The sequence below is a fragment of the Chlorocebus sabaeus genome, chromosome 18 (assembly GCF_047675955.1).
Source record: "Chlorocebus sabaeus isolate Y175 chromosome 18, mChlSab1.0.hap1, whole genome shotgun sequence".
Classification (NCBI taxonomy): Eukaryota; Metazoa; Chordata; class Mammalia; order Primates; family Cercopithecidae; genus Chlorocebus; species Chlorocebus sabaeus.
Window position 1 is genome coordinate 71,464,934 of NC_132921.1, and position 21,790 is coordinate 71,486,723.

Sequence of the window (21,790 nt, forward strand, 5' to 3'; positions counted from 1 at the left end):
CTCTGAGACACTGCACGTGCAATTAATTAGCTAGACCAAGACGTCTCCGAAGGCCTGGATTCGGAAACCAAACTCCCCTTGATTACGTGGGCCATATTCCTCGTGGCTGGACTTCATTAACCTCAGCTGTGTTCAGCTATGGAGGCCTCTGATCGAGTCAAGATATTTTGCTGCCTAGTTGATGCTGATTGGATTCAGGGTTTTTGTTACTTTACAAAGGCAATGCTTATCCCTGTGGGTGATAAGAAACCAACAAGGCCCAAACTGCCAGCATTGGTTTCCCCTGCCTCTAAACCGGCGTGCTCTATTTGGGTGTTTATTTCGGGACTTTGGACTGCAGATGGGATTGTAAGTGCTCCCTGCTCAGGGAGCTTACCCTCAGAGGGAGAATGTGGGCCTGCATAAACCCCAGGAGATCCATTGAGGAGACACCTAAAGTGAGTTCAGTGATGGGGTGAGAGCATGACGCTGCGATGCTCATTGTGAGACGGTGGGACAGGGCCCCGGGCAAGTGAGAAGGCGGCCAAATGAAGGCCTCGCTTTCCGCTGCTTTCTTTCCTGCTTTTCAGCAGCCTCGTCTCGGCTGGCCTGGGTCTCTCTTTTCTTCTGCTTTTTCTGCTCTGCTCTTCGTCTAATTTTCCTGGCCCGTGATTTCCGTGTGCCCTTTTCTCCTTCTCCAGGCAGAACTTGTGCTGTGCCACCCTCTGGGAGGCACAGGACCTGTCTGATGTGGCTCCTGTACTCAGGACTGCCAGCTGCCCTCTTCCCGCCTGTGGGCAGGTCCTGCAGCAGCTGGAGAGGGCATTCTCAGGCCCTGTCACTTCTTTGTAACTCGTGATCAAACAGGTTCTGTGAGGATTAGGGAGGCACCCAGCTTTGTGTTATAATTACTAATCCTTTGTTTTCGTAACATTGGGAGAATTTTTTTGTTTGTTTGTCTAGATGGTTGATTCTAAATAGCTGCAGAGCTCGTGGCAGTGAGGTTAAATGTCACTCATGGCTCATTGGTGCCCTGTGTGTCTGCAGGTGTCAGTCACTGCTGTATGAAGAGCTGGGGTCCTGCAGTGCTCGGCTGTCCTCAGCTCTGGCCACTGTGGTAATGACCTGGTGAGATTTGGAAATTACCGATGGCTGGTCCCACCCCCAAGGTTTGATTTAATTGGTTTGGATGGTGGCCTGCGCATCCAGATTTTAGAAATCCCTCCTGGTGCTTCTCATACAGCGATGAAGGAAGCCAGTGCTCAGACTCTGTGAAATCAGCAAAGGCTGGAGGCCAGGAAGAGCCAGCGGCCTGAGACAGCAGCACGAGTTCACATTCCCTTCAGCTGCACTGTTCTCTCAGATGGTCTCACAGACCCTTGCTTCCCCAGGAGATGGAAATCTTACTCTTCCGCCCTCATTTATTCACTCAGCAAACATAGGTAGAGCCCTTAATAAGCATCAGGCATTAGGGAGACCCACGGAGGGGACACAGGGGGTGCTTTCGCAAGATTTACAGGGAGTCAAGGGAATGCAGCTTTGTGAACAGGTGATTCCAGCACCTGCCGCGTGTCTCAATAGAGACCACGAATCTGTGCAGGGCAAGGAAGCGCTCACTCAGCATACGTACGTGAGGGGCAGGTGATAGAATGCTTTTGAGAGTTATGATCCTTATTTAATGGTGAAGAGAGTTGAGGGGTTTGGACCAAGTTGTGTGCTCTTGGTTACCAAGGTCAAACAGCAACAAGATGTTTGTTCACCCGAGCTCTAGCCCCACATGGGTTTGAATATGCTTCTCTGTCACAGCTAAGGAGGTGTCCTACCATTTGCATTCTGAGAGGTAAGATACTACCTAGAGAATGAAAGTGTTTCCAGCTGCTGCCCCCATGGACCTGACCCTTAGTACCCACGAGTGTGCTGTGGTCACGGCTACTGAACGTGACCAGCAGTGTCAGGATCACTTGGGAGCTTGTTGAAAATGTAAATTCTGAGGCCCTCACCTGAGGCTTACTGAATTGGAATCTCTGGGGCTGGGCCTGGGATTCTGTATCTGATGAACTCTTGTGGTGATTCTCATGCCTGTGGATGTTTGAGAAGCCCCACTGGAGGTCCCTGCGTCAGTTCCTGATGGGTGGATGCTGGAGATTGCACTGTTATTCCCAATTTTCCACCCACTTGAAATTCATACCCTTCGCCATGTGACTCTGTAGTTCCTCCCACCAGAATAGAAGTATCTGCCCCTTTCCCGACAATGTTGGGCTGACAGGTGGACTGTGGGAGGAGGGGATGGTGTCCTGCTGATGTTAAGCCTAGACCTCAGGAGACATTGCATGTCTCTCCTTGCCCCTCTAGGAGCTTCCAACTTCTGCATGGAAAGAAATGCTGCAGGTAACTGCTGTCTCTTTCCCCTGTGCCCCAGAATGAACACGTGTGGAGCAGAGCCTCCCAGCTGACCTGCAGAGCTATAGCCCGGAGCAGAACTGCCCTCGCCGACCTGCAGATCTTTAGGCACGAGAATAAATGCATAGTACTGTCTGCCACTGGCATAGTTTGTCACACAGCAATAGCTGACTGACCCAGTTTTGGGGACAGGGACAGGTTTTGTAGGCCTAGACAGACAAGAGCAGTGCCCAGGGGTAAGACTATTGGCATCAGGAAGTCAGGCCAGCAGCCTAGGTTCCAGGGTCAGTCTATGTGGTGTGCCCTTTGCTTTGGCCTCCTGAGTCCTCAGCAGCTGGTCCTAAGCTCTATGCCTGATTCACTTGGTCTTACCTGTTCAGATCCCTCGGAGAATTTGATTAACGATGCCGTAGATCACAGAAGCCACGTTATCCCTCACTTGACTTATTGCAAGCACCAAATAAGAACAATGACTACTAGGTGAACTGATAGCTTAATGGTTTGAAGAATTAAACAAGTCGGCCACAATAACCCTACCAGCTTCTACTTGGTGGAAGACTTTGCCAGTGGAGCCAGAAAAACGCCTGGTGTGAAGGTGCTTCTCTGAGGACAGGGTTTGGTTAGGCAGTGGCCGCCTCTGCCTTTGGAATGCTCCTTCCTCTGTGCTTTCAGGACTGGCTTGTTGAAGCAGTCAGGATAGGGTAGGCTCTGCTGCCGTAAAAAACTGTGACATCTCAGTGATTACCAGAAACTAGTTTATTCCTTGCTCGTACCACAGTCCAAGGTGAGTCAGGTATCTCTCTTAGTGGCTCTTCTCCAGGGATGATTCACAGACCCACGAAGCTTCCAGCTTCCACTCTGCCATCTGCGCGTTCTCTGATCTCAGCTGCACGGATAAGAGTGTGGGGAGCACGCCCCTGGCTGTACTGCCCTGGCCGGGGACGGCAGCACTTCTGCAGAGTGTGCAGGAACAGGACTCAGGCATAGGGTCCACAACCAGCGTTAAGGCAGCAGAGAAAGGTGTTTTTCTGTGTTTCTGAGAAGAGGAAGCGGTGTGGGGAACAGAACATTGCTTCTGTTATTCCTGTATTTAAGGTAACATCATATCTCTTCTATGGGTTCACTAGATGTTTATTTCATTGTTCAGCTCTTAGAGGGCAACATTATTTCCAATAAAGTAAGTAATAACCAGGAACGGACTCCAGAGATGAATAAAAACTGGGCTTGATGAAGCAGTAAGGAGTGGAACCCGACAGTTCCTTGCAATGACAAACCCTGGTGGGGAGGACATTGAGTGAGAAGTATTTGTGGATAGGCACAGATTTGTATGCAAATCATTGAGATTATTTTTGCTAAATATATTAGAATGTTGAGTTAAATGGCAGGAAAGAGGCCCAGTATGGCTCATCTTTGCTAGCAGTTTGCATTGCCTTATGAGTCTCTTCATCTTGGCATTTCAGAATGTTAGATGTTGAGGGAGACTTAGAGATTATTAAATCGAAATCATTTCATGCTAAATGCAGGGGACTGAGGCACAGTGCAGTGGAATACAGTGAGCCTGCACAGCAGGGTGCCAGGTCGCCTGACCACCAGTCCAGTGCCCTCTTCACCACCTGCTCGTGCAAGGAGGGTTCCTGCCAATCGTGTCCCAGGGCACTGGAGAGCCTGGGGGTTTGTGCTTTCTTCTGATTTTGAGTCATTGGATGGAAGCAAACCTAAGAGAAGTGGGTGGTGTGTTTGATGCCTCCTCATGGCCCCCCCACGGCTGCCACATTAGAAAACCCTTCTGAGCCTGCCATGTGGCCCTGGCGGAAGCAACATGAAAGCTTCCAATAACAGCCTTGGGGAAAAGCACTCTGCCAAGGTTTCTTTGTGTCCTTTTCGGGGCATTTGTTGAGCTTCCTTTGCTTTACGTATAGTTTTCCAGGAATAGGCAGATGTGCTTCTCACCACAGAGCTATTAATACCCCAAGCCAAGCACTTAAAGGAAAACATCAACCAAGGGTTTAGCCATGTAGTTGGGCGAGGGTTGGAAGAGACAGAAGGAGGGCGTGAGCAAGAGCAGGTGCGGGGGTTCATTTCAATGAAGGAAAATATAACCGGAGAGGAATCCAGGGCTACTCTGTTGTGTTTCTAAAGTTCACATGAATTGAATTTTCTGTGGCCCACCCGGTGATATTAACATAGCTTTCTTGTATTAGCTAATAATTAGGAAGTGTGTTGGCAATAATTAGCAGCAATTTGCCAATCACTGGGAGTCAGCTGGCCCTAGCTCCCTGCTGCTGATTCGGCAGAGTGGCCGTCCGCTCTTAGCAGGCCTTTACAGCAAGGTGCTCTTTTAGGAAGACAGTCGGGGACCGTTCCACAGTGGAAAATCTCTGGTTCTATGAGCATCCGAGGTTGAAATAAATGTAGGCTTATTTCATTTGGGAAGCTTAATTGAAAAGTAAAAAATGTCCTTTCTTCTACAACTGGAAACTTTAACATGAGAAAGAAAAGGGGCTTCTTTCTTCTTCCTTCTTCTTCTTCTTCTTTCTTCTCCTTCTTTTAAAGATAGTAAGGAAAACTACCACTGTTTCAGGTTTTGGAAGCTAGTCTTTGGTTTTATAGTAAATGAAACCTGTTAACCCAGCAGATGAGTTTATTTTAAATGGAATCTGTTAAACCCACCTAGTAGACACGTCCCCTATTTTTGCATGTGTTTGGGTTTTAAGTCCATGAAGCTGGGCAAGGGGGTGATGTGTGAACGCTGGGAGAGGCTGGGAATTCAGCCACTGGGGAACACTGTGCCACAGGAAGCTTAGATACACGTGTGTGTGCTGTGAGCTGGAGCCAGTAAGGGCTCAGAGCTGGGGAGTGGGGACTGCAAAGAATGCAGATGGGGCCTGGCCCAGCCTCCAGGGTACATCCACATTTCTGAGAAACGCTATACCAGGGGAACATTGAGAGTGAGGGAACTATGTTTTCAGAGGTTACTTCAGACTTTGGGTATGTGGGGAGGTGACGCAACAGACTGAGAGATGTCAGCCAATCAAAAAGTGTAGTCACCTCTCAGAAAAACACTCCCTGCAGTATTTTAGAGACAATGTAGAATAGATGCCCCAAGTAAAGATAATCCCAGAGTGGAGTATATCTAGGCTGATCAATGCCATATAGAGCAGAGGTCCCCACTCCCGGGGCCATGAACCGGTAGGGTCCATGCTCTGTTAGGAACCAAGCCTCACAGCAGGAGGTGAGCAGCAGGAGAGCAAGCAAAGCTTCATCTGCATTTATAGCTGCTCCCCTGCGCCCCTTGAATCACTGCCTGAGCTCTGCCTCCTGTCAGATCAGTGGCAGCATTGGATTCTCATAGGAGCACGAACCCTATGGTGAACTGCGAATGCAAGGGATCTAGGTTGCGCGCTTTTTTTTTTTTTTTTTTTTGAGACAGAGTCTTGCTCTGTCGCCCAGGCTGGAGTGCAGTGGCACAGTCTTGGCTCACTGCAACCTCCGCCTCCTGTGTTCAAGTGATTTTCCTGCCTCAGCCTCCCGAGTAGCAGGGACTACAGGCACCCGCCACCACGCTCAGCTATTTTTTGAATTATTGTTTTTAGTGAAGACAGGGCACTCCAGGGATGGTGAGGCTGCATAGGTGCCTAATGAAAGATGTCCTAGTGGGAAGTGGAGACTTAGGGTCCAGCGGTGTGAGGAGTGTGACTACTGTCGACCTCTCAGAGTAGACACAGGCAGGGGCGTAACTACTCACATACAGTGGGGCTGGCCCCGCAGAGTACGGCTCTGCACTGCATAACAGCTTCAGTCAGTGATGGACTGAGTGTAGGACAGTGGTCCCATAAGATTATAAAGGAGCTGAAAACCTATCACCTGGTAATGTAGCCGTCATGACATCGTAGCACAATGCATTGCTCACATGTTTGTGGTGATGCACTGCCAGTCATTAAAAAGTTGAGCACATGCAATTATGTACAGCACATAATATTTGGTAGTGATCATAAGCGACTATATTACAGGCTTGTGTATTTATTATATGACACTTTTAATCATCATTTTAGAGTGTACTCCTTCTACTTACCAAAAAAAAAAAAAAAAAAAGTAACTGTAAAGCAGCCTCAGGCAGATCCTTCAAGAGGTATCCAGAAGAAGGCATTGTGATCCCAGGAGATGACAGCTCCATGCATGTCACTGCCCTGAAGACCTTCCAGTGGGAAAAGGTGTGGAAGAGGAAGACAGTGATACTGATAATATTTCTAAAAATAGAAAAAAGCTTATAGAAAATGTACAGAAAGAAAATATTTTTATATAACTATAAAATGTGTGTTTTAAGCTAAATGTAATGAGTCAAAAAGTTAAAGATATTAAAAAGTTGATTAAAAAAGTTACAGTAAGCTAAGTTTCATTTATTATTGAAGAAAAAAATTTTAAAAATAAATGTAGTGTAACCTAAGTATCCAGTGTTTCTAAAGTCTATAGTAGCGTACAGTAATGTCCTAGCTTTCCCATTCGCTCACCATTCACTCACTGACTCACCCAGAGCCAGCCCTGTAAACTCTGTTCTTGGTAAGTTCCCTATACAGGTGTCTCATATTTTGTCTTTTATATATTTTTATTGTATCCTTCCTATATTTAGATCTGTTTAGACACACAAATACTCGTGATTGTGTTATAATTGTCTGTGGTATTCAAGACAGTAACACGCTGTCCAGATTTGTAGTCTAGGAGCAATGCCACACCATATAGCTTAGGGTGTCGTAGGCTGTACCATCTAGATTTGTGTAAGCGCACTCTGTTTGCACAATGGTGAAATCACCTAAGTCGTATTTGTCAGACTGTATCCCTGTTGTTAAGCAATGCATGACTGTATCTACTGTAAATTTCCCTCTTAACCTTCTCCAGAGGTATGTGGCAGCTATTTGTCAGGTGACTGTGCACTGAGGAAAGGGGAAATGGTGAGACTTTGAGGGTTTATTGGACTCAAAAGGCTACTGTGATACGTTAGCCAGAGTAGGAAATTGTTGGGGTCTGGAGTCATGGAGTTTTGACTCAGGCCTATTTCATCTTGTGCCAAGTGTGACTCTGAACCCATCCTATGCTTACATCCCTGGTTTTGGAATATGTAACTGGAACAGACATAACAACTATCAGACTCCCCTCATTGTTTCCCTGACCTGTGGAATGACCCAAGGGCTACTATAATGGGAAGGACCAAGTGGAAGATTCTAGAGCTGCCTCTACCTCTCCAAATGGTAATCCAAAGGCATTATACCCTTCCTGGAAAGACTGCAGAGATTAGTGCCACTCTTAAGAACTTGAAAGTCAGCATTAGAGAATCCTACCGTATTTCCATTTACCTTGTCTATTTGGCCTGGGCAGAAGACAGATGGATTTTTAGGAACAAACGTGGATTACTGTAAACTTAATCTGGTGGTGAATCCAATTGCAGTTGCTATTCTAGATGTGTATTCTTTGCACATCATGTCCATCTGGTTTGCTGCTCTCAAGCTGGCAGATCTTTACCTGTTGGTAAAATCACCAGAAGCAGTTTGCCTTCAGTTGGCAGGGCTAGCAATACACCTTCACTGAACTAACTCAGGGTTGTAGCAACTCTCTGGTCCTCTGTCATAATCTAATTCACAGGGATCTTGACTGTCTCTCCATTCTGTGGGACATCATGCTGGTCCACTCCATTGAAGGTCATTGATGATATCATGCTGATTGGACCTGGTGAGCAGGAAGTGAGTTGAGGGCCAACTGACCTAGACACCTTGAAAAGATGTATTTGTAACAGAGGGGAGAAATAAGTTCCACAAAAATTCAGGGGCCTACCATCTCAGTGAAAAGGTACAGGGGTCTCGTGCTCCAAGGGATTTAAAAAATCCCTTCCAAGGTGAGAGGTGAGTTTCTGCATCTAGAATCTTCTCTAGAAAGAAATGCAAAATCTAATGGGCCTTTTTTGGGTCTTAAAGACAACATAGACCTCATTTGGTCATGTCACTCTGAGCCATTTGTTGAAGCACCCAGAAAGGCGGCCAGTTTTGAGTGGGTCTCATAACAAAAGAAGGCTCCGCAAGAGGCCTCTCAGCAAGTTGCTCTGCCACTTCGGCCGTGTGACACAGCAGATTTGGTGACACTTGATGTGTCCCTGACAGGTTGCTATACTGTGACATCGGCAGGGCCCTATCAATGAACCGTAGAGCAAGTCTTTACGAGGAACATAGCTGTACCATTCTCTGCAAATAACGATTTTTCTTTTGATAAATAGCTTCTGACTTGTTACAGGGCCACAGAAAAGACTGAACACTTGACCATAGGCCACCTCGTGATCCAAACTGTGCAGCAAGAATCAGGTGTTTTCTGACCAACCAAGCTGTCAAGTCAGGTGTACACAGCAGCACTGCATCCTCAGGGGGAGGTAATATATTCAATGTTGGCCTTGAGCAGATCCTGAAAGCACGTGTAAGTTACCCAAGCAAGTGGCTCAGTTTCCCACTCCCTAGTTCCGCTCAGTTGCCTTCTCTCTCTCAACTTCCACTATGGCTCATTAGAAATTCCCTACGGCCAGTTGACTGGGAAGGAAGAACTTCAGTCTCAGTTTTCATGATTTTGCATGGTATGGCCACCCAAAGATAGATAAAGCAACACTGAGACTTTGCATCCTATTTCGGGGAGAGACTTAGTATGTCTTTGGTTGTGTGAGAGATAGTTGTGCCATGTTAGGTAAAAACATAATTTTATGATCCTATTTATTTGGAAATGAAAAATGGTTAAAAGAGGTATATATGGATAGTTTGGCACTGTGTCCACTTGGTGAAGCTGGAACTATGGTTCCCAGTATCCTTGCGTAAGTCTGAGTTAGAGTTGGCCAAAGGAGAAAGTTGCATGGCCTTGGAGAGGTAGAAGGTGGGCAGCAGGCATCAACCCATGAAGGAGAGGTGATGAGAGACAGATGCAGACACTGATAGTGGCCAGGTTGTTCTTTCTGTTCCTCATGGACAGATGGTCATATAGTTGCTGGTGGGGTCACCTTGTCCTTGCTCTGCCTGACTCTGTGCCCAGTTCATCTTCCTGGCTGCTGGCCCAGCTGGGCTCCCATGGTTTCCTCCTTGCTCTGTTTTTTGCTGACCCCCTTGGTGAATGGATGTCCCTGGATTCCTAGAAGCTCTGGCAAGTTCTGACTAATGCACTAGTGCAGGTCATCAGAAAGTCCAATTAGTGACTCCCTCTTTTGGGCCCTTAATTCCCTAGCTTCCTCACAATTGTATACATGTTTATTCGTATTATAAATGGGAATTGTTGGTACCCTAAGCCTTGGAGGGAAGGAAAAACTCACCAAATCTCTGAAGAAAGGACAGCAAATCTGGGCCATTCTACTGGGATACGGCAGGAACGAGGTGACTGACTTTTCACCTTTCCCACCTCTGCCACCTGGCAGGTGTATGTCAGGGAAAGCCTCAACTGTGAGGTTGCAGCCTCAGTGATCGAAACCTTCAATGTTCACTGTTAGGAGACAGGCAAATTATGAACCCAACTAGAGCTACCGGGGAGCACAAGCCTACAGCACACCCGTCTTTGTCTTCTAAGTTTGAGGAGAGTTACATAATAACTTCAGTAATAAAATCTTGTAGGGTGGAGAGAGGAAGCTTCCAGAACATGTTAGTGGGCTGATAGTTAAGGTATAAGCCCATCTCAAGCAGCCCATATTAACTAAAACTTTAGCAATGAGCTCCTGACATGTGAGTCAAGGAGCCTCAGGGAAAACTGTTGAAACACGTGTCTGGTGTCTCTAAATGCCATGAGATAACCATTTTTGATGTTTTACCCCCAAATGTATGTCCATGGAGCTGAGAGGATAGTAAAAGCAGACTTATAAGATGAATTTAGAGATATTTCTTGTCTGGACTATAAACCAAAACCCAAAAACCCATGATCTTATGGGGTTCACCAAATGTTTCTAGAAGGTCTTAGTTCCAGAGATCCTTAAACATGGAACTTTTAGAAAATTGGTAATCATCATTAAATTTGGCTTTGTAGGGCAAGGGGACTTTTTAACATTTAAATCCTAGAGAGCTTAGTTACTAAGAACTTAGTTACTGAGCAGAGCAGGGTGCCTTTAGGATACTGATGAAATCCAGACATTTATGTTCAAATCTGGTTGTTCCTAAGAGAACCACTACTCTATCGATTGACTGATTGATTGACAGGGTCTTGTTCTGCTGCCCAGGCTGGAGTGCAGTGGCGTGATCATGGCTCACTGCAGCCTCATCCTCCTAGGCTCAAGTGATCCTCGCACCTCAGCCTCTGAGTCGTTGGGATTATAGGTGCATGCCACCGTGCCTGACTAATTAATTATTATTCTTTTTTGAGACAGGGTCTCCCTATGCTGCCTAGGTTGGTCTTGAACGCCTGGTCTCAAGAGACCCTCCTGCCTCTGCTTCCTAAAGTGTTGGGATTATAGGTGTAAGCCACCACATCTGGCCTATTCTCTTTAGATCAAAGTTGCCTTGTCTGCAAAACAAATCGGTTGGGCTAGGTCAGAGGATAGACTGATCTCCCAATTCAGCTCTCAACAATTGGAGGTTTAGAGGACTCAGGGAACCAGCACTGAGAATGGAGGTCACTTTGGCCAGTCAGGAGCTTGTAAGTTAGTGAGAGCCAACTCTTTATATGGGGATTTTCAATGTTCAGATTTACCACTTACTACTCTGTGACCGAGCTTCACTTTCCTCAATGATAAAATGGAAATATTGTGGTACCTACATGACATGGTGTTTGTAGGGGCTCACTCAGATGTCCATCAAATTCTTAAAACCAGGTCTGGCACATGGCAGGAATTCAGCAAAAGTTAACCATGAGAGTGAGCACTCCGGAGCCCTCCCTCTGCTTCCTGAATGCCTCTTTGTGCTCTGATGCCAGCACCAACTGGGTATGTTTGAGAAATTCTTGGATTCGAAAAGTTGAGATTTTAGTTCTGTACGTCCAGTTTGGGAACAAGGATCTGTATTTCTAGGAAGCTCCTCAGATAATAATGATGTGGAGTCTTGTTTAGAAATCCTCGCACTAGGAAACACACAGGTATACACCCATTTGCACACTCATGCAAACAATCTCACATACATCTACTTAGTGAAGCTATTAAAATAGAGTTCACTTTGAAGAAGATATTCGTTAGTTTTACAATGAAATGAGTTTAGGTATTTATTTACATCCCTGCCTCTTCTAAAGGATTTCATGTGGCAGAGAATGCTTTATGCCAGCAATCCCCAAACTTTTTGGCACCAGAGACCAGTTTTGTGGAAGGCAAGTTCTCCATGGGCCGGATGGTTTCAGGATGAAACCATTCCACCTCAGATCATCAGGCATTAGATAGATTCTCATAAGGAGTGTGAAACCTAGAACCCTCTCACGCGCAGTTCACAATAGGACGTGGGCTCCCGTGAGAATCTAATGCCGTGGCCGTTATGACAGGAGGTGGAGCTCAGGCGGTAATGCTCTCTCACTTGCCCCTCACCTCCTGCAGTGTGGCCTGGTGCTGGTCTGCAGCCTGGGGGTTGGGGCCCCTGCTTTACAGCACATTGATTAAGCCTCAGTCAGAGGTTCCTCATTTGCCTTTCAAAGATACTCCAGACAAGACTCACTTGGAGGAATGCAGTGGATATGTCTGGCATCTGGACGTTCCTTCCATGCCATGGAACACATCTGGTGTTTTGAGATAAGCAGAACATTTCCTGTCCAGTTTACCTCCAGGTGTTTGAGGATGTGAAGATGCAGCCCAAGGGGTGAGCAATCTATCCAGCTTCAATGACCAGTTAAAATCCAGTCCTCAGCAGGGTCCTCACTAGACTCACTATGTTCACCATCTGTATGTGCCTAGGTCTTTTCACACAGACACTCTGCACAACAGTCCTTTGGTTACATAGAGCTTTCATCAAATAAATAGACAGCAGACTTTTTCATTCCCTCCACTTTGCACATGCATGCCTTGGAGGCCTAGCACAAAGTGAGGAATTGGTGCACATTTGCAAATGGACATCTTGGAGCAGACAGATGGGTGGAGGTTTATCTGGCTTCTACAGAATCCAAATTAAGCTAATACCATTCAAATTCCTTCCCAGCCTATGTTGTGCTTTCTCAAGGTTGCTGAAAATGAATTCAAAAGCCAAGAACATATGCTGGCAAGGCTCAAAGAGCAACTGCCGATTGCAAACACATGGCTTAGCAATGCATAAGGTGCTATGGGTTGACATTTGGTGGTGTTGATTAAGTGGGATAGTCACAGGAACTATCATTCAAATCCATTGCCCTTGCACACAGCAGGCGTTAAAAAAATTTGTTTTTTAAACAAAGTGCTAAGCAAAATACAAAACAGAAAAATACTGATGCAAATGCTTTATGGTTCTGAAGATGGAAACTAAATTTTGGATTTGATTTTTATAGATGTGGATGGAAAATGCCACATAAAACAAGAGGCTTTGCCGTTAGGATTTCTTGCAGCCTTGAGTGCAATTTATGAAACAAGGAAGATTAAGATTCACGGCCATAAAGAATTCAGTATAGAGATACCTTCAGGTCACAAAGCAAAGCAGATTTCTTGTGTGTGTGCAGGAGTCATGTCTGTCCCATCAGTCAGGGATGCCTGTGAGTACCAGGCTAGGGCCAAATCAAATGCTTGCACTCAGAAAATTGCCACCAGGCTTAGAAAGGATAAAGAAAGGGAGGTGGTCACAGAGAGCCTACAAGCCTCCTCCAAAATTCCAGGTTGGAAACACTTTGTTATTGGCAAGTGTCCAGGTTCCTCAGCTTTGCCAAGAGACTGTTTGAAGGCAGGACTAGTCTTAGCCGCATGGGTTAGGATCGTGTGGGCGACATCTTAACAAAGAAGGTGGTCCTGCGGCATGCAGGAAATGAAAATGTGCTGCGCAGAAATCCCTGACAAGGCTGCTGGCCACCGGGCAATCCCATTGTTCTGCAGTTTTTCATTTTGGCGTTTGCTGTTAAAATCACACCGGCAGTAAGAGGCAGTATGGCTCTGCAGAGTACCGTGGCACAGCTCTCAGAGCTGCCTCCTTGGCCTTACTGCGGTTTGCCCCGTGGGACTTGGGTGATTCATCCCCCGGGTCTCCATTTCTCCGCCTCTCCTTTGGCAGATTCCCTTTACAAGAGAAATTGTTTGCAGAGCTCCCATCTCTCCCCTCTCCCTTCATTCCTTCTGTAACCATTATTCCTGCTGAATAAATGGATTTGCATATATTCATTGACAGTTTCCCAAACCCCTTCGAAATGCAATGATAGGCGGCTGGGAGCACGTTTGGAGGAGCGGTGGATGGACCGTGCTGCCTATGTAGATTGTGACACAAACCACCACACATGGGTAGAGTTTTTCCCTGCTTCCGCCTTCCATTGTGTAGCTTTTTCTGGGGGTGCAGGCCGGCTGGAGCTTGAGGGTCGGAACATTCTGAATTCAGAAATAAATAAATAAAGTAAATCCCATCAGAAGAAATCAATGGTGCTGAGTGCTGGGTTCAGTGACTGCTTTCTGAAACAGTGTCTGCCCAGTGCACCCTCATGACAGAAGATGGTCCGAGACAGCAAAGCTTCGGGCTGTGCCTGGAGTCACTTCCCAGAGGGCCTCTGTGTCCACAGGTGGGCTCAAGACCAGGGAGTCCCGCAGCAAACACTACAGCTTGATGCCACTTCACCAAGAGTTTCCCGAACTTATCTGCTGTCCCAAAATACTCACTTTTTGGAACCTGTATATCTGAAGAACATCTTTGGGAACCTCGTGACTGACGGGAAGGTGCCCACCGCCGGTTAGCAGCTCAGGCTGAGCAGGTTCAGGGGAAACGTGTGTGGAGGTAGGACTGGGGGCATTCTCAGGGGTCTTTCAATTCTGGGTAGATCCCCCCTTGCAGTGTTTCTCAACCATTTCTTCATGATCACCTCCCTAAGAAGAAAGATAAAATGAAATTTAAATTCTCCCTAATGAGAGAAATGAAATATACATCGTGCTTTAGAGAACCACAAACTATTATAACATCCAAATTGTTTTCTCCCTCAAGAATCAATTTTTGCTGCCCTTGAAGGCAACATTGCCTCCCTGCCCCCCATAGAGAGTCCATGGTTTAGGGGTCCATGTCAGCTTTCAAATAACTGCCTGGTTTAGAGGGGATAGGACTGGCCTTCAGGAGAAGCCACTTTCTTCTGCTCTGATGGATCCGGGACTGGGGTGTTGGCTGTGGGGTGTCAGAGGGTGGAGGAGGCAAGGATTTGGTTCTACTGTTCCAGATTCCAGGGAAGTTAGGAGTGGGTTTCCCAGATTCAGATAAAGGGAAACAGATACAAGGACTATTAATGTATGGAGGTGATAATAGGTCAGGTTTTAAGAGCAAGAGTCCAAATCTGGCAGGACACAGTGGCTCACGCCTGTAATCCTAGTGCTTTGGGAGGCTGAGGCAGGTGGATCGATCACTTGAGCTCAGGAGATCAAGACTTGCCTGGGCAACATGGCGAGACCCCCTCTCTACAAAAAAATAAAAAAATAAAAAATTATCCAGGTGCAGTGATGTGTGTCTGTGGTCACAGCTGCTCAGGAAGCTGAGGTGGGAGGATTGCTTGAGCCCAGGAGGTTGAGGCTGCAGTGAGCCATGATCACGCTACTGTACTCCAGCCTGGGCAACAGGGCAAGACCCCTTCTCAAAAAAAAAAAAAAAAAAAAAAAAAAGTTCAAAGATCTTAGCTCTGCCAGTTGTTGGCTGAATAACCAGATAACCTTAGACAAGTTACTTAACCTCCCTCAGCTTCTCTTTCTCAATCTATAAGTTGGGGATCATATGAGCTCACTGGATTTTTGTGAGTAATTTCTCTTCATGACATGAGAAGTGCTTAGGACAGTGCCTGAGGCCTAATTAGCTTTCATTTGAATACCCATTTATTCTTTTAAAAATAATTACATTATTAATCTGATGCCTAATTTCAGGAAAGTCAGGTGGTAATCTGCCAATACTTCTTTTTTTTTTTTTTTTTTTTTTTGAGGGGAATGTAAGTCCAGCAGGATTTTACTTTAATTTATTCTTTCAGTGACTGCTCTGTCCTTCATGAAGAGTGTAGAACTGTCATTTGGCAATTGCTGAGGGGTGTAAGTCTTTTTTTTTTTCTTTATTGTACTTTAAGTTCTAGGGTACATACACACAACGTGCAGGTTTGTTACATATGTATATATGTGCCATGTTGGTGTGCTGTACCCATTAACTCTTCATTTATGTTAGGTATATCTCCTAATGTTATCCCTCCCCCTCTCCCCACCCCATGACAGGCCCCGGTGTGTGATGTTCCCTTTCCTGTGTATGTGTCCAAGTGTTCTCATTGTTCAATTCCCACCTCTGAGTGAGAACATGCGGTGTTTGGTTTTCTGTTCTTGCGATAGTTTGCTGAGAATGATGGTTTCCAGCTGCATCCATGTCCCTACAAAGGACACAAACTCATCCTTTTTTATGGCTGCATAGTATTCCATGATGTATATGTGCCATGTTTTCTTAATCCAGTCTGTCACTTATGGACATTTGGGTTGGTTCCAAGTCTTTGCTATTGTGAATAGTGCCCCAATAAACATATGTGTGCATGTGTCTTTATAGCAGCATGACTTATAATCCTTTGGGTATATACCCAGTAATGGGATGGCTGGGTCAAATGGTACTTCTAGTTCTAGATCCTTGAGGAATCACCATACTGTTTTCCATAATGGTTGAACTAGTTTACAGTCCCACCAACAGTGTAAAAGTGTTCCTATTTCTCCACATCCTCTCCAGCACCTGTTGTTTCCTGACTTTTTAATGACTGCCATTCTAACTGGTGTGAGATGGTATCTCATTGTGGTTTTGATTTGCATTTCTCTGATGGCCAGTGATGATGAGCATTTTTTCATGTGTCTGTTGGCTGTATGAATGTCTTCTTTTGAGAAGTGTCTGTTCATATCCTTTGCCCACTTTTTGATGGGGTTGTTTGTTTTTTTCTTGTAAATTTGTTTGAGTTCTTTGTGGATTCTGGATATTAGCCCTTTGTCTGATGAGTAGATTGCAAAAATGTTCTCCCATCCTGTAGGTTGCCTGTTCACTCTGATGGTAGTTTCTTTTGCTGTGCAGAAGCTCTTTAGTTTAATTAGATCCCATTTGTCAATTTTGGCTTTTGTTGCCATTGCTTTTGGTGTTTTAGACATGAAGTCCTTGCCCATGCCTATGTCCTGAATGGTATTGCCTAGGTTTTCTTCTAAGGTTTTTATGATTTTAGGTCTAACATTTAAGTCTTTAATCCATCTTGAATTAATTTTTGTATAAGGTGTAAGGAAGGGATCCAGTTTCAGCTTTCTACATATGGTTAGCCAGTTTTCCCAGCATCATTTATTAAATAGGGAATCCTTTCCCCATTTCTTGTTTTTGTCAGGTTTGTCAAAGATCAGATGGCTGTAGATGTGTGGTGTTATTTCTGAGCCCTGTGTTCCATTCCATTGGTCTATATCTCTGTTTTGGCACCAGTACCATGCTGTTTTGGTTACTGTAGCCTTGTAGAATAGTTTGAAGTCAGGTAGCATGATGCCTCCAGCTTTTTTCTTTTAGCTTAGGATTGACTTGGCAATGTGAGCTCTTTTTTGGTTCCACATGAACTTTAAAGTAGTTTTTTCCAATTCTGTGACGAAAGTCATTTGTAGTTTGATGGGGATGGCATTGAATCTCTAAATGACCTTGGGCAATATGGCCATTTTCATGATATTGATTCTTCCTATCCATGAGCATGGTATGTTCTTCCATTTGTTTGTGTCTTCTTTTATTTCATTGAGTTGTGGTTTGTAGTTCTCCCTGAAGAGGTCCTTCACATGCCTTGTAAGTTGGATTTCTAGGTATTTTATTCTCTTTGAAGTAATTGTGAATGGGAGTTCACTCATGATTTGGCTGTCTGTCTGTTATTTGTGTATAAGAATGCTTGTGATTTGCACATTGATTTTGTATCCTGAGACTTTGCTGAAGTTGTTTATCAGCTTAAGGAGATTTGGGGCTGTGACGATGGGGTTTTCTAAATATACAATCATGTCATCTGCAAACAGGGACAATTTGACTTCCTCTTTTCCTAATTGAATACCTTCATTTCTTTCTCCTGCCTGATTGCCCTGGCCAGAACTTCCAACACTATGTTGAATAGGAGTGGTGAGAGAGGGCATCCCTGTCTTGTACCATTTTTCAAAGGGAATGCTTCCAGTTTTTGCCCATTCAGTATGATATTGGCTGTGGGTTTGTCATAAATAGCTCTTATTATTTAGAGATACGTTCCATCAATACCTACTTTATTGAGAGTTTTTATCATGAAGGGCTGTTGAATTTTGTCAAAGGTCTTTTCTGCATCTATGGAGATAATCATGTGGTTTTTGTCTTTGGTTCTGTTTATATGCTGGAATACATTTATTGATTTGTGTATGTTGAACCAGCCTTGTATCTCAGGGATGAAGCCAACTTGATCATGGTGGATAAGCTTTTTGCTGTGCTGCTGGATTCGATTTGCCAGTATTTTATTGAGGATTTTTGCATTGATGTTCATCAGGGATATTGGTCTAAAATTCTCTTTTTTGTGTGTGTGTCTCTGCCATCTGCCAATACTTCTGAAGTAACACTTTTATATTTTGTCTTGGGAGGAGTAGTGGTATCCATTTGTCCTTTAAGAAATGATGAATGGTTGGATTTCTTGGCTCTTGTAGTTGGTAACCAGGACAGCCAAATTTGGGTTAGCATTCTTCAGCAGCCTTCAAATTAGGTCACTTTGTTAGCCATGGACTTATTTTGAATCTTGGCTCTATTGTTTAAACGCTATGTGAGCTAGTGCAAGTTACTAAACATCATTGTGCCTCAGCGTCCTCTTCAGTAAAATGGGGACAATCTTGCAGCATTGTGAGTCAACAAAGTAATGCATGTAAATTACTTGATGATTTAGTTTTTGTTCCTGCTACAGTGGACATTGTTGGTTGCCTCCTGAGCCTCAGTGCCCCCCGCCCTTCCTCTTCCTAACAAAACTTGTTTTGTTCAGGCATTGACCCTACGCAAGACAATCCAATTGCCTAGTGCTGTCTCGTGATAGATTTCTCATGAGATCTGACAGTCTAAAAGTGCATGTCACTTCCTCCTTTGTTCTCTCTCTCTCCTGTCACTATGTGAATATGTGCTTGCTTCCCCTTTGCCTTCTGCCCTGATTGTAAGTTTCCTAGGCCTCCCCAGCCATGCCTCCTGTACAGCCTGTGTAACTGTGAGTCAAGTAAACCTCTTTTCTTTATAAACTACCTAGTATCGGGTAGTTTTTTATACCAATGTGGGAACGGACTAATACAGTCTATTTTTGTACTAGTGCCATGCTGTTTTGGTTACTGTAGCCATATAGTACAGCCTGAGGTCAGGTAATGTGACATTTCCAGCTTTTTTTCCTTTTGCTTAGGATTGCTCTGGCTATTTGGGCTAATTTTTGGTTTCATATTAATTTTAGAATAGTTTTTCTAGTTCTGTGAAAAATGACATTGGTAGTTTGGTAGGAATAGTGTTGAATCTATACATTGATTTGGGCAGTATGGCCATTTTAATGATACTGAGTCTTCTGATCCATGAGCGTGAAATGTTTTTTCATTTGTTTGTGTCATCTGTTATTTCTTTTAGCAGTTTTATAGTTCTCCTTGAAGAGATTTTTCACCTCCTTGGTTAGATGCATTCCTAGGTATATTATTATTTTTTGTGGCTATTGTAAATGGGATTGTGTTATTAATTTGGCTCTCAGAACATTATTGATGTATAGAAATACTGCTGATTTTCATACATTTATTTTGTATCCTGAAACTTTACTGAAGTTATTTATCAGTTCCAGGAGCCTTTTGGTGGAGTCTTCAGGGTTTTGTAAGTATAGAATCATATCATCCATGAAAGAAGAGGACTTGACTTCTTCTTTTCCTATTTAAATGCCTTTTATTTCTTTCTCTTGCTTGATTGCTCTAGCTAGCACTTCCAGTACTATGTTGAATAGGAGTGGTAAGAGTGGGCATCCTTGTCTTATTCTAGTTCTCAAGGGGATGGTTCAAGTTTTTGCCCATTCAGTATAATGTTGCCTGTGGGTTTGTCAGAGATGACCCATTATTTTGAAGTATGTTCCTTGATGGCCGGTTTCTTGAGGATTTTTATCACGAAGGGATGTTGGATTTTATCAAAAGCTATTTTTGCATCTATTGAGAAGATCACATGGTTTTTAATTCTGTTTATTGACTTCAAAAATGATTTATTTAATCACATTTATAGATTCATATATGTTGAAACCATCTTGAATCTCCAGAATAAAGCCTACTTTATTATGGGGAATTAACTTTTTGATCTGCTGTTGGATTCAGTTTGCTAGTATTTTGTTGAGGATCTTGCATTTGTTGTGTTCATTAGGATACTGGCCTGTAGTTTTCTGTTTTTGTTTGTTTGTTTGTTTTTTGTTTTTTTGCCAGGTTTTGGTATCAAGGTGATACTGGCTTCATAGAATGAGTTAGAGAGGAGTCCCTCCTCCTCAATTTTTAAGAACAGTTTTAGTAGAATTGGTACCAGTTCTTCTTTGTACATCTGGTAGAATTTGGCCATGAATCCATCTGGTCCAGGGCTTTTATTGTTAATAGGTTTTTAATTAGTGCTTTATTTTCAGAACTCAATATTGATCTGTTTAGGGTTTCAGTTTCTTCCTGATTCAATCTTGCAAGTTCTGTGTTTCCAGAAATTTATCCATTTCTTCTAGATTTTTTAATTTATGTGCATAGAGGTGTTCATGGCAGTCTCTGGGGATCTTTTGTATTTCTGTGGGATTAGTGAAAACTTGCATTTCTGATGGCTCTGCTGAGCCACTGACCAACCAGTCCTGAAGTGTTCCTTCCTCTTGGCTTCTGGTTGTGTGTCAGAATAAGAAATAAAATCTTTCTCTATTGTGTAAGGCAGTTTGAGTGCAGATTAAAAGTATCTCAACTAATACGTCTATTTTTCCAGAATCGTTGCGACTTTGGGTTTTATTTTATCCATCCCTTCCTCTGTTCATTTATGCAGCTTTTTTCTTTGCTGAGCCCCTATGTGAAAAGCACTATACCACATACTGTGGAAATATAAATGAATCAAATTCTCAGCCCATATGCTTAAGAAACAGAAATCTATTTTGGAAAAAAGAAAGTCCAAAAAATGGTGTGAAGATAAATGCATGGCTCAGATGACAAGGCAATAGCTGATGAGATGTGCATCTTCCTGTGGGCAGGGAGGTCAGGGATGAGACCACAGACCATGAGTGAGGGGGGCCCATGTGGGACACGTCCCTGGGGCACGACCATGTGGCGAGTATTGGGGGCCATGAGTGGCCAGTTTGGTTGGAGAATTCTCATAAGAAAGGCAAGGGCGGAGTCTAGAGAATCTTGAATGCCAATTCAAAGATTTTGAAATAAAAAAAAAAAGTGGAATAGAAGATTCACTGAGTAGTTTTGAGCCATAGTGTGATGGGATGAAACGGTATATTAGGAAAAGTAAATTGATGAAATTGTGGACTGAGGCACTGGCTTGGATTTTCTGTCTTGTGCTCTCCTCACCCCTTTTGAAATGATGACACATGGAGCACACAGATTCTGCTGCTTCTGTCTGCTCTAACTCTCGTGTTTCCAGTCGTGCTCTCCCATGATATTAGTGAGAGCCTCTCTTTGCACTAAAGCAGGCTCTAAGGATGTGAGGGTTTGCATCTTGTGATGTAGGAGATTTCTTTGCATTTTACATGATATTTCTCGACCTCAAGTGTGTGGAGTTGAGCTCATCATACTTCTCAGCCCATAGTGACTCAGGGTTGAGAGGGAATTCTGAGTTTAATATCCTATTGTAAGCCAGCCCATGATGCAGATGGCTGATCTGTTTATCATCATTGTCTCTTGTTATCATCCACATTCTGAGTCTCGCACTGTTGCCCAGGCTGGAGTGCAGTGGCATGATCTTGGTTCACCGCAAGCTCCACCTCCCAGGTTCATGCTATTTTCCTGCCTCAGCCTCCCGAGTAGCTGGGACTACAGGTGCCCACCATCACGCCTGGTTATTTTTTTGTATTTTTAGTAGAACGGGGTTTCATCGTGTTAGCCAGGATGGTCTCGATCTCCTGACCACATGATCTGCCCGCCTCGGCCTCCCAAAGTGCTGGGATTACATGTGTGAGCCAGCGTGCCCTGCCTGTCCATATTCTTAAACATTGAAGATAGTCCAATAGTATTTAAACCATTGGTTCTGCCTTTAGCTAGAGAAGAAAAAGAAACTTCCATTCAAGTCAGAACAAGTTCTGCTCTTCCAGATCATCAAATTCTGAAACGCCGAGTCTCTTATAATCACCTTCTAGTGTATTTAGTGATCCG

General features: G+C 44.2%; 1 long non-coding RNA gene across 2 annotated transcripts in view; it reads left to right on the plus strand.

Annotated features, from left to right (window-relative positions):
• The window catches only part of LOC103222771 (uncharacterized), a 132,947-nt gene that overhangs the window by 53,717 nt on the left and 57,440 nt on the right, over positions 1-21,790 (plus strand). The gene's annotated exons all lie outside the window — the stretch shown is intronic.